This window comes from Myotis lucifugus, unplaced genomic scaffold (assembly GCF_000147115.1).
Source record: "Myotis lucifugus unplaced genomic scaffold, Myoluc2.0 scaffold_343, whole genome shotgun sequence".
In the NCBI taxonomy this organism is placed as follows: domain Eukaryota; kingdom Metazoa; phylum Chordata; class Mammalia; order Chiroptera; family Vespertilionidae; genus Myotis; species Myotis lucifugus.
Window position 1 is genome coordinate 634,335 of NW_005871391.1, and position 10,385 is coordinate 644,719.

Here is a 10,385-nt window from a genome sequence, read left to right on the forward strand (position 1 = left end):
TCCCCAGTGAGGGGGTTGCAAGGAGGCAGCCTGATCAATGTCTCTCTCTCATCGATGTTCTAAACTCTCTATCTCTCCTCCCTCCCTCTCTGTGGGAAAATCAATAAAATATATATTTTTTAAAATATATATATATATATTTTTTTTTTTAAATTGTGCTTGATTGATTTTCAGTGAGAATATTGGTAACCATCCACACCCTGGATTCTCACTGTGGGAGGGTTTTAGGGTTACTGACTCTTATTCTTTAATAGATACATGACCGTTCAGATACTTGTTCCCATGTCACTTTTGGTAAATTGTGTTTTTTTAAGTTTCCTTGTTGCCTACATTTTCTGATTTACTGAGCAATTGCTCATAACATCCCTGCATCATCCCTCAGATGTCTGTAGAATCTGTAGCCATGTCCTGCTTTTCATTCTGATATTGAGAATCTTTGTGTTTTCTTTTTTCTTTTCTTCCTCAGTCTTGTTAAGGTGTTGTCAATTTCATGATTTCTACTTTTGGGGGATATTAATTATCCTCTTTTTTTCCAGTTTCTTAAATTGGAAGCTAATCTCATTGGTTTTCAACCTTCTTTTCTACTATATACATTTAAAGCTATACATTTTCTTTTAAGCACTATTTTACTGTCTCAAATTTTAAGTGCATTTTTCTCATTTAGCTCAAGATATTTTTAAATTTCCATTTTGACTACTCTAATGGCCTATGGGTTATATGGAAGGGTGTTCCTTAGTTTCCAAATATTAGGGGATTTTCCAGTTACTGTCCTGTTATTGGTTCTAATTTAATTATACAACAGGCAGAGGATATACTCTGACTGATTTCCACACTCTGAAGTCTGCTCATACATTTTTTAAAATTTTGTTTTATTGCTTAAAGTATTACAAAGAGTAGTACACATGTCTCCTTTTTTTTCCCTTGACCTTCCAGCAGCCTCCCCTACCCCCCAGTGTCTTGTGTCCATCGGTTATGCTTATATGCGTGCATACAAGTCCTTCGGTTGATCTCTTACCCCCTCCCAACCCTCCCCGGCCTTCCCACTGTACCCCAGAATATGTTCTGTTTGGGTAAATGTCCTGTATGCCCTTGAAAAGAATGAACACTCTGTATATGTCAGTTAAGTCAGATTGGTTCATCAAGTCCAAGTGTCTGTTGTACTGAATTGTATCTCACATTCTTTCAGTTCCTGAGACAACCCGAAAGCCCTTCATTGAGTGAATGAATAAACAAACCGTGGTACAGCCAGACAGCTGAATTCTACTCAGCAACAATGTGACTGATTCTCACAAGCATTATGTAAAGTGAAAGAAGCCGGCCTCAAAATGATTGAAACTGTGGGATTCCATTTATATGACATTCTAGAAAAGGCAAAAACTATAGAGATGGAGAACACAGCAGTGGTGCCAGATGTCTGTGGTGTGGAGGTGGGGAGGGGTAGTTCTAGCATGGGGAAAATCTTAGGAGCCATGAAAGTGTACCTGTATCTTGATTTGTGGTGGTGGTCACATAACCCTATGCATTTGTCAAATTTTTAAGAAGCTGTATACCAAAAAGAGTGAATGTTACTGTATGTAAATTTTAAAATAATATTTAATCACTAGGGGCTTCTGTGACCACCCTGTCATCTCTCTCTGTTCAGAGTTGTCCACAGGATTTTGTTTTCCCCTCCTTTTTGCTGTATCTATTATTATTGGCAGGGGGGCGTGGAATCAGGATGATTCATTGCTGCCAATGACTAGGGCATTGCCCCTATGCCAGGAGGATGAAGTCTCTAGGGCGCACAGGGGAAGCGGAGGGAGCAGTGAAAGACCTGTTGCAATAGTCAGATGGTGAGTGGTGCTGGCTTAGACCAGGGCAGTCACGCTCCTGGTGATGAGAAGTGTCTGCAGCTGGACACGTACTGCAGCTAGAGCCCAAAGTGCTTGGGCAGAGAGCAGGGAGGAGGCACAACCGTTGTGCCCCCGCACTCCTATCACCCTCCCACATTAAGGAGCGCCTCCAGGGGCACCCGCCCAGCAGGACAGGGCGGTGTTCTGTGTGCTCCTTACTTCGGGGGGGCTTTGGGGTGGAGGGAGTTCTGCAGGTAACAGTTCAGCCACCCCATTCCTGTCACACTCAGACATGGCTGGGCCTCAAATGCGCCCCCCACCCCCCCCCATAAGGAAACCGAGTGCTGCATTTCAAATGTGAGGCCGCTACAGTCACAGTCACATCACAATGTTCAGTGAAATCTGTGTTACTATGGTTCCCATTCCTGTTCATTTAGAATCGAAATAAAATTGTATTTCAAATACCGTTTTAAAAAAATAAGCAATAAAAGACTTCCCAGCACAATGGGTGCACCAGCTGACAGCGCTTGCCTCCCTTCCTGTCAAACCAGGTCACCGGGAAGTCAGCTTTCTCCCTCCTGCCTTCACGTGCCTCCCCTTCTAGCCTCGTTTCCGAAGAACAGGTTTTCAGTTGTTCCCTTGCCAATACCCTAGTTTCCTTGCTCCTCTTACCTTTGTGTCCCCCGCCTGGCGAGACTCCAGTGACAGACAAACCCAACTGTGCCTTCTCCAGACATCCCCGCGGTGTCTGGTGCTGCTGGAGGCGGCCCCACAGCCCTGCTGTCAGGCTGTGCACCACAGTAAACTCTCCAGCCGGGGAACTGAGAGCTCAGCACTACTCAGCCATTCTCCGGCGATTCTCACTCCTTTCCTTTTCTTTCTTTCCTTTTTAAACGATATTCTTATTGATTTCAGAAAGGAAGGGAGACAGGGAGAGAGATAGAAACATCAATGATGAGAGAATCATTAAGCTGTTGCCGCCTGCACACCCCACACTGGGGATGGAGCCCACAACTCCAGCATGTGCCCTGACTGGGAATCGAACTGTGACCTCCCGGTTCATAGGTCGATGCTCAATCACTGAGCCACGCCAGCCAGGCTCTCGCTCCTTTTCTTAAACTGTGAAGTAAGTCACCGAGGGAGAAGTGTATGAAGTATGTGTACAGTTTCAAGAATAATCACAATGAGAATCCACCTGGCAGCAGGACTTAGGTTAAGAAGTAGGGCAGTGCCAGCCTGTGAGGAGCCCCCTTTGTGTTCTCCCAGGGCTTGCCCCTCGTACCCTCTCCCCACCACCCGCCTCCCAGAGGTAACCATTATCCTGATGATACCGAACCCAGGGTCGTTCGGCTGCCTGTTGCTTGAAAGCCAATAATCAAGAGACAGGAGCTGATGGGAGGAAAATTCAGTTTATTCAAAAGCCAGAGCTTGTCATCACAAGGACCATCTTAACACCTGTCGCTTTAATTAAACGTCCAAACCTGTAAGAATTTTATGAGTTTCTTCAAGCCAAACCGACAACAATTTCCAGGAAGCAAAATCTCAACGGATTGAGAAAATGCTCCGGAAAATGGCAGTTTTGCACCTTCTCTTATACCTCAGACTCAAAGGAGAAGATGGAAGAGGTTACATGAAATGTATTGGTGATAGAGTAGGTAGCGGGAGACAGCAAAGCGAGAGAAATTTCTGGGATTGAATAAAAAGTAAAACGAATAGACACACACTTCTTTCACATTTGTGGGTATAGAGTAGTTAGCAGTCAGCAATTAACCCAATAACAGTAACAATGGGGGGATTTGTGGTCTCTGCTCTGGTGCAGTTGTGGATCTGGAAAAAGGGCATCCCAAAGGTATGTTATCGTAGATGCAAAAAGGTAACAGACAGGCTCAATTAGGTAAAGATTGACCTTTGTCAGGGAAGACAATGGCGTGGGACATGACTACCCGCCCTAACTCGCTTTTAGTAGAAAGTGTTCATTTCAGACCATCTTATGTGGCTGCTTTAGGTCTCTGAGTTTGTACCTCCCTTGAGTTTGTCAGGTTTCCTATGCGGCCCCTTTTTCGTCCAACATTTCAGTGCAGGCCGGGGTTGTTGTTTGCTTTTTAATGTGCCTCTTGTTACCTTAATGAGGTGACTTTTTTTTTTGTTTGATTGATTGATTTCAGAGAGGAAGGGAGTGGGAGAAAGAGATAGAAACATCAATGATGAGAGAATCATTGATCGGCTGCCTCCTGCACGCACCCTACTCAGGATCGAACCCACAACCCGGGCATGTGCCCTTGACCGGAATCGAACCTGGGACCCTTCAGCCCGCAGGCCGACGCTCTATCCACTGAACCAAACCGGCCAGGGCCAGGCAGGGGTTTTATGAGTGGGGCCAGGGGAAGCAGAACAGAGGAACTGGAGGGGTTGTGAGCCTCATTGGAGGGTGCGGGGTGCTATGTGTGAGTCAGCACAGTCTGCTCTGCTAACGTCTTGTCAGTCAAAGACGAGCAAATCTCCTGGAGCTAAAATGCCCAAAGGCTGGAGTGGGTTCCTTTGAGGTTAGCTCCTAGAATGTTTTAAGCAAACAGGTTGTGTATCTGTAGCTACATGTGAATTTACAAGTCATCATTTACAGAAACAATGTTAAAAGAATGATGGGGTGCCCTGACCCGTTTGGCTCAGTGGATAGAGCATCGCCTGCGGATTGAGGGGTCCCAGGTTCGATTCCAGTCATGGGCATGCACCTTGGTTGTGGACACATCCCCAGTAGGGATGTGCAGGAGGCAGCTTTAAAAAGATTGAGGGGTCCCAGGTTCGATTCCAGTCATGGGCATGCACCTTGGTTGTGGACACATCCCCAGTAGGGATGTGCAGGAGGCAGCTTTAAAAAGAATGATGGGGTTGGTTACACTAATATTTATTCCCATGCCTCTATTTTAAACTTCCATTCCTAGATATATGCCTGTTTTCGGACTTTTGTGAATGGAATTTAAGGGGACCAAAGTTTTACTATCCAAAAAATACCTCTTGGGATAGTGATTTTAAGCTGGTTATTAAGAAACAAAAGACTCAGCTCAGCCAGCGTGGCTCAGTGGTGGAGCGCCAACCTATGAACCAGCAGGTCTGATTCCCTGTCAGGGCACATGCCTGGGTTGCAGGCTCAATCCCCAGTAGGGGGTGTGCAGGATGATGATTCTCTCTCATCATTGATGTTTCTCTTTCTCTCCCTCTCCCTTCCTCTCTGAAATCAATAAAAATATCGTTTTTTTAAAAAAGACCCCGAAGGAACCTTTGACGCCTTTACTGCCTAAGAGAGACAGATGGAGAAATCTGCTTCAGGAAGGAACCTGTAATAACCTTAGCATTGGACAGGAAGAAACCAAGCAAGGGCCTGTTAACAAGACCACCACCTATGGCCCATTGTTTCTGAGTTGCCTAGCAAAAACCTGGAAATTGCTTATTTTCACTTTTTAAATCTAAAATCCCGTTCCCCCCACCTTTCTCCTTTTTCCAAAATGTCATATAAAAATTTTAAAAAAATAAAAAGAAGAAAAAAATCAAAATGTCATATATACCCAATTTTGCCTCACTATCTCTGGAATTTTGGGGCTTCTGTGAATTCCCTGTGTGCATGTATTAAAATTTGATTTTCTCTTGTTACTCTGCTCTACGTTGTTTGAATTACTAGCCCAGCTAGAAGAAAGTAGAAGGGGAGAGTAAAAGTATTCTTTTATCCCCCACAGAATCATATTCTATATTTTCTACTGTCACTTGCTTGTAGCATCAATATTATGGTTGTGAGATTCACCCACGTGGATGAATGTAGTTTATTCATGTTGACTGTTGTTGGTATTATTACATGTTTACTTGGTCTACCATTAGTAGCCATTTGGGGAGCCGACATAGTTTTGCTATTATTCATTTATTCACTGAACAAATATTTTTTGAGCACCTACTATTTGCCAGGCACTACTTTAGGCATTGGGATGGAACAGTGATCAAAACAGGTAAAATTCCCTTCCATATGGGTATTCAATAAGCAGAAAAAATAGATCATGGAGAACGAAGATGGCAGTGTAGGTAAACACCAGTACTCGCAGCCTCCCACAACCACATCAGAATTACAACTAAAATACAGAACAACCATCATTCAGAACTACCTGAAATCTGGCTGAATGGGAGTCCTACAACTGGAGAAGTAAAGAAAGCACAGGGAGACTGGTAGGAGGGGCAGAGGCATGGAACAGGCTGTGCCCTTTTTTTAATTGGAAGAGATATCTCTGCTGCAGAGGCTGCCTTGAGGAGCAAGGGGTCCAGCCCCACACCAAACCCGTAAGACATGGTTTCAGTGCTGGGAAGAGAAGTCACTGTAACTTTAGGCTATAAAAACCAGCAGGGATTGTGGCTGAGTGACATGGAGAAAGGCTGCTGGAGACCCAGGTAGTTCCTCTTAAAGGGCCAGCACATGGACTTACTCAGACTCGATCCCTCTGGGCTCCAGCACTGGGGCAGCAGCTTGAAAGGAACCTGGGACATTCAAGGAACTGGATTGTTTGGCATCAGGGAAGAATTCCGGGACAGCTTTCTCCCAGACAAGGGTGCTCACAGGGGTCATTTTTTCTATGCTGAGACCTCCCCATCACAGAGCTGACTCAGCCATATCGGAGTTTCCATCAGCTTAGCTCTTGTGATGTCTTTGTGATTCCCTAAGACCCTGCCCCATCCAATTTGCAGTTCCACCCAACTGTTTGCAGCAGTTTTTCCATATGAATGACCTGTCCTGGCTCAGGCTTCAGACTTTCCTAAAATCTCTCAAGAAAGCAGGAGCTGGCATCAGCGTTCCCTAAACCTATCAATAAGAGGCCCAAAACCCAGCACTAACACCAGCCTGCCTTGCTTCTCAGCTTGGCCTCTCCTGGGCACTTCCAAATCAAATACAAGTAGCAGCCATCTGCAGATGCTTTGTAGCTCCTGCCTGGTGGCTGACTTTGCACCTCCTGGAAGGCCCCAGAGCCAGTGCATTGGCTGGACAGCTTCAGACCATACCAGATTACAACTCTACACATTCACAAGTGACATGATCAAGGATCAGACTCAGTGAGCACCAAAGCCCCACTGAAGCAAGTCCTGCTCCATAGGAGTGTCTGCTGCACAGCAGCTTTTCCACTGTAGTTGCAGCTGGTCCTCACAGCCAAATGGCCCAGAAGTCCATTCCTCCCAGTAATACCAACAGTAATCAAGGCTCAACTACAACAGGACTGTGCACACAGCCCACACAGGGGCACACACTGAGTGCCCAGCTCAGGTGACTGCGGAGGCTGAGCCATTGGGCCCTACAGGACACCTACTACACAATGTCACTCTACCAATTCCAGGAGACATGGCAGCTCTACCTAGTACATAGTGACTCAGAGTACCCATCTCTATAACACCCACCCACCAGAAAAAAGAAAAAGAAAATAGACCAATTATATTGTATGGTAAAAGATGAAAATACTAATTAGGAACAAAAGCAGAGAACGATGAAAAGTACCAGAGTGGGATGATGCATTCTTTGGTATTTCGCACTGAGTTGACATCTAAGCCAAGACTGGAAAGGGGTGGAGATGGTGCCATGTACCACCTGGGCACGGTGTTTTAGCAGAGGAAGGAGTCCATGCAGCAGACTCAAGGCAGGACTAATACAGAAGGGTCTGTGCAGTGCAGTGCAGTTCTAACTACCCAAGAGGTACTAACTACCCAGAGTTAGGACAGAGTTTATTAAGGACACAGTCCCCACAAGATTCCTCTTACTTCAGACACCAACCACAAGCTGAGGGGTCCCCAGGCCACCCAAACTACTGACCAACTGGTTAAAAACGTAGAGGGATCCATGACCCACTCAAGTTTGATAATTCATTAGAACAACTCACAGAACTTAGATAAGCATTGTACTCATCATTACAGTCTTACAATGACAAAAAGGATTCGAATCAGAACCAGCCATAAGGTCTCATAGGATAAGATCCAGGAGAGCCCCAACAAGAAGCTTACACGTCCTCCCCTCAGAGTCAGGCTGTCACCCTCCCAGCTCAGTGTATTGTTAACCAGAAAGTTCACCTGAGCTTCTGTCCAGAGTTTTACTTCTGTTTCTAGGGTTTTATTATGTAGAAATGATGGAATCATCCATGTCCATGTGGTTCAATCTTCAGCCCCTTTCCCCTCCTCAAAGTTGGACAATTGTCACCTGACTCAAAGCACCAACCCTCTAGTCACATGGTTGGTCTTTCTGGCGTAACTAGCCTATTATGTATCATGTGTGTTAGAAGAAGAGTAAGCATGGCAATAAAAAGGAGCTGCAATCAGAGCGATAATAGAACTGGATTCCTCTGACTATTTTATTACCTGTGTTCTGGAGCCTAAGTGCAAGAGTTCTCTCAGATGTAGGCTGGAAGTGTACCTGCTGGGTCATAGGAAGTGCCCAGGTTCAGCTCTACCGGGAAATATCCAGTTGTTTTCTAAAGTAATTATACCAACACTAGAGGCCCGGTGCACAAAAATTTGTGCACTTGGAGGGGGGTCCCTCAGCCTGGCCTGTGCCCTCTCACAGTCTGGGACCCCTCAGGGGATGACCACCTGCTGGCTTAAGCCCGCTCCCTGGGGGATGGGCCTAAGCTGGCAGTCAGACATCCCTCTGGCAGCCCGGGAGCCCTCAGGGGATGTCCATTTGCCAGCGGGGAGCAGGCCTAAGATGCAGTCAGACATCCTTAGCACTGCTGAGGAGGCGGGAGAGGCTCCCACCACCACCGCTGTACTGGCAGCCATCAGCCTGGCTTGTGGCTGAACAGAGCTCCCCCTGTGGGAGCGCACTGACCACCAGGGGGCAGCTCCTGCATTGAGCGTCTGGCCCCTGGTGGTCAGTGTGTATCATAGTGACCAGTCATTCCCAGTTGTTCTGTTAGGGTCAGTTTGCATATTACCCTTTTATTATATAGGATAGAGGCCTGTGCACGGATCGGGGCTGGCTGGTTTTCCCTGAAGGGTGTCCCGGATCAGGGTGGGGGTCCCTCTGGGGTGCCTGGCCAGCCTGGGTGAGGGGCTGATGGGTGTTTGCAGGCTGGCCACACCCCATTTAGGGTGGGGGGTCCCCACTGGGGTGCCTGGCCAGCCTGGGTGAGGGGTTGATGGCTGTTTTCAGGCTGGCTACACCCCCTTTAGGGTGGGGGTCCCCACTGGGGTGCCTGACCAGCCTGGGTGAAGGGCTGATGGCTGTTTGCAGGCTGGCCAAGCCCCCCCCCCAGTGGGGACCCTCACCCCATGGAGGTTTGGCCAGCCTGGGTGAGGGGCTGATGGCTGTTTTCAGGCTGGCCACACCCCCTTTAGGGTGGGGGCTCCCCACTGGGGTGCCTGGCCAGTCTGGGTAAGGGGCTGAGGGCCGTTTTCAGGCTGGCCAAGCCTCCCCGGCGACGGAAGCTCCCAGCCTCTCCTTTTTATCTTTTTTCTTTTTTATTCTGGGATTTATTTACCTTCTATAATTGAAACTTTGTAGCCTGGAGTGGAGCTCAGAGCCAGCCAGGACGGGCCTCCTGCTCGCTCCAGCTCTATGGCCACGGCTGGCTGAAAGCAGGTATCTGGGGTTTATTTACCTTCTATAATTGAAACTTTGTTGCTTTGAGTGGAGTTCAGAACCCACCGCGGCAGCTGGGAAACTTGGCTTCCTCCATCATTGGGGTAACCAAGCCTCCTGCTTGCTTCAGCTCCGTGGCTGCCGGCCGCCATCTTGGTTGGGTTAATTTGCATATAGTTGCTCTGATTGGCTGGTGGGCGTGGCTTAAGGCGTAGCGAAGGTATGGTCAATTTGCATGTTTGTCTTTTATATGTTTGTGTAGATATAGTCCTAGCAGCAGCGTTCTAACTTGCTGTCGGTAGAATAATGTCCCCTCAGAAATCACTGCATATGCTTCCTTACATCAATAAAGGGACTTTGCAGATGTAATTAGTTAAGGATCTTGACATAAGGAGGTGGGTTTTTTTGGGGGGTGGGGGGGAATGTAATCTAATCACAAGGACTCTTATAAGAGGGAGACAGGAGGGTCAGAGTCCTAGAAGGTGTGTGGGAAAACAAACTTTTCTTTACCCTCCAGGTTTTTCTGGCTTGTTTGGTAATGAAATAGACATGAGGCAGATCAGCAAGAGAAAATAACCAAATTTAACGTGTACATATGTATCCCACATACATGAGAGAGTCAGACATCTCACATGCAGGAGGTACAGAGATAGAAATGGAACATGTGTAGTAAGACATCCTGAGGCAGGGATGGTAGGTAAGGTGCATGGGAGCTTCAAAAGGTCATTGTAGGATGGAAGGAAGAGAAAACCACTAGAAAACAGAAGTTTGCTCTGCCCTATAGATAGATCAAAAAAGTTATCTCTGATCATCTCTTATGGGCAAGGCCTCTAATTCAAATTATTCTAGGTAACTAAGGGGTGGGGGCAGAAGCTTCTCTTGAGCCTGTGGATAAAGTTGCCTTTAGCTAAAAACAATCTGCATACCACACAGGCACGAACTGGGGTGACTTGTTCTGGACC